Consider the following 3,044-nt stretch of genomic DNA (forward strand, 5'->3'; position numbering starts at 1 on the left):
CTTTCAGGAGCAACAATGGATACATTCTCCATGCTTTGAGATTATATATATATATATATATATATATATATATATATATATATATATATATATATATATATATATATATATATCAAGGTTGTAAAAATCGCTCGACGGTCGACTGGTGTTAAGGGATTAATCGGTTTTGGCGGGGATTAATCGGGGACCATAGATTATTAATAAAATATTAAAATTAATTAAATATTAATATATCTTAAGAAAAACAAGTACTTCAAAATTAGAAAATAAGAAAAATTGTAATTTGGAAATTTGGAAATACGAAAATATGAACATTGTGGTATAATATTCGAAATTTTGAAAATTTGAAAATTTTGGAGTAAAAAAAAAGTTGGTTTTTTGAAATTTTTAAAATTTTTGTTGAATGTTTTTGACCTTTTTGACTTTTTTTTGACTTTTTTTTGGCTTTTTTCGACTTTTTTGATTTTTGTTGACTTTTGTTGACCGATTAATCCCGCCAAGGCCAATTAATCCCGCCAAATCCGATTAATCCTAAATTTCCGATTAATGCCCTAATCCTCGACGGTTGGAGAACGCCAAACGATTAATCCACGATTAATCGCCGATTAATCTCGATTTCTGCAACCATGATATATATATATATATATATATATATATATATATATATATATATATATATATATATGATTAATCCTAAATTTCCGATTAATGCCCTAATCCTCGACGGTTGGAGAACGCCAAACGATTAATCCACGATTAATCGCCGATTAATCTCGATTTCTGCAACCATGATATATATATATATATATATATATATATATATATATATATATATATATATATATATATATATATATATATATAGAGAGAGAGAGAGAGTTAGGTTCAAATGTTTTCAACAAGTATTGTGTGCACATATGGACCAATCAGATATTAGCACAAATTAATTTTTTAAATAAATCAATAAGGATAAATTAGTAATATTGCTTGTATATTACATAAATTCCAAAATTAAAATCAAATCAAATCCCTAAAAAATTGCAATCAGTTTTTAAACCTTACAAAAACCACCATACCACAAAAGTAATTGACGTGTTCTTTCCCCACAGCAGCCATCAAACACCAAATCACAACCATTGACGTCTCTTTCTTCATCTGAGACAATCGCATCCGGCAAGTGTATTATGATCAAGGGTATTTTTGGTACCTGATATGAAGCAAGAGACAATCTCGATCTACCACCGCCTTGCCTCCTCAAGATGGCGCTTATTGCCGCCACACCTACAGATGGTGTCGACTCAATGTTTTCACAGAGGGTGCCGACTCCATGTCTGCAACATGATGCGAAATTTTATAACAGGTTTATTATTTCATCCTACTCTCTCAATATTGTGGGTTTCTTTAATCAATAAATTTATTTGTAAATCCAATTTATTATCTTGGGTTCAGTTTTATCTCGATCTGAATTTGATTGAATTCTTTAAGGAAGAAAAAAATCATTGATACTTCTACATAGTAAAACAATGTAATTGCATTTTGCTGATATTCGAGCCCCTAACAAATTAATCAAAAAAGCAAGCAGAAAGAAAGGATATAGGAATACATCGACTGTAATCACCATGTTAAGTTTCCATCTTTCTTATTAGTTCTTTTTATATAAAGGCTTCCACTACAAGATAAAATTCACTGAATTTTGTATTAACCCAATTAATAACGCTTTAAACCTTGGATTTATAAACAATACAATAAAAATGGTTAGATGAATGTATCATATCTATTTCTATTAGAATATATTTTCATGATCATTCTACAAAAATAATTACATTCCAGATTCTATTAGAATATATTTACATGATCGTTCTAATGGTGGTCCGGTGGTTTAGAAATCGTGATGGGAGGGAGGCGGCTGAGACGGCTGCAAATTGAGGGCGGACTGTCGATCCTCAGCCATCCATCGTGGGTTCCCATCTCGTTGTCGGCGAAATCAGTTGGAAGAGAGAAGTAAGGCAGATCAGCAGCTAGTATGGGTGTTTGGCTTTGAACCTTGTGGTATGCATTCTAAATCAAATATGTTGCTGGAAATTATGTTTATAGGTAAACTATTGCAAGTAAATCAAATATGGTTTTTGGCTTGTTTGATGATAATGCCTAACAAGTGTTTGTTGAAATGTTTGAAAGAGAATTTAAAGAATTTAACCTTGTGGTATGCATTCTGTCAGAATTACTAGCAACACATGTTTTATGTAATTGTTTAAAAAGATAATTAATTTGTCTGTGTATTATTTTGGTTCGATTTGTGATTTTGAATTCCAATTTCTATTGTCCCTCGTTATTGTATTTTTGAAATCTAAAATTATATTAGCAGTAAATACAATACTTTTGAATGTATTCTATGTATTCTATCAGAATGTATTCTACCAGAATAAAATCGTTGTATTCTGCCAGAATGTATTATATGTATTCTGTCATATTCTATGTATTCTACCAGAATATATTAAGTGATAGTTAATTGCAAGTAACATGTTTTTAACAATTATTGGTTTTTGTTGTATTTGTGATAGGAATGGCTGGAAGAAGGCGTTGAAGACCTAATAGGAATAACTTGAAGAATGAATAAAGTTTGATAATACTCACAATTTAAGAATGTTGTTATTTTTTAAGAATTTTAATCATTTTTGTTGATATTCTTTTAGAATATGTATAGTTATATTAAAATGTATAAGGAGTTTAGTCTGTAAGAATATGTATGAATTTGTATTTAAGTTCGGATGTATAAGAATATATTAGAATGTTTGTTATTTTTCAACATCTGATTCAAGAATTTTGTTTTTCTTCAATAATATTCTATTAGAATAAAATTCTGAAAGAGCATCATTCTAACAAAAAATATTCTGACAGAATAAAATCGGTAAAAATTGAAATTGAATTAATTAAAAAATTCAGATTTTTTTTTTAAATTAGGAGAATTAATCATCCCTAAAAATCCGAAAATTTCCTTTTATAAATGTAGTTAATTGTCCAAAATACCCTTTTGCTAAAAATTG

At 28.8% G+C, this 3,044-nt stretch overlaps 1 long non-coding RNA gene across 1 annotated transcript; it reads left to right on the forward strand.

Moving 5' to 3' along the window:
• The first annotated feature begins 1,082 nt into the window (after positions 1 to 1,082).
• Positions 1,083 to 2,806, forward strand: LOC145126066 (uncharacterized). The gene is made up of 3 exons (XR_013716284.1): positions 1,083 to 1,360; positions 1,884 to 2,049; positions 2,562 to 2,806. It is a non-coding gene; the product is annotated as an uncharacterized LOC145126066 (long non-coding RNA).
• The last annotated feature ends 238 nt before the right edge of the window (positions 2,807 to 3,044 follow it).

This window comes from Lactuca virosa, chromosome 7 (genome assembly GCF_052849685.1).
Source record: "Lactuca virosa cultivar CGN04683 chromosome 7, Lactuca_virosa_CGN04683_v6, whole genome shotgun sequence".
NCBI classification, from domain to species: Eukaryota; Viridiplantae; Streptophyta; class Magnoliopsida; order Asterales; family Asteraceae; genus Lactuca; species Lactuca virosa.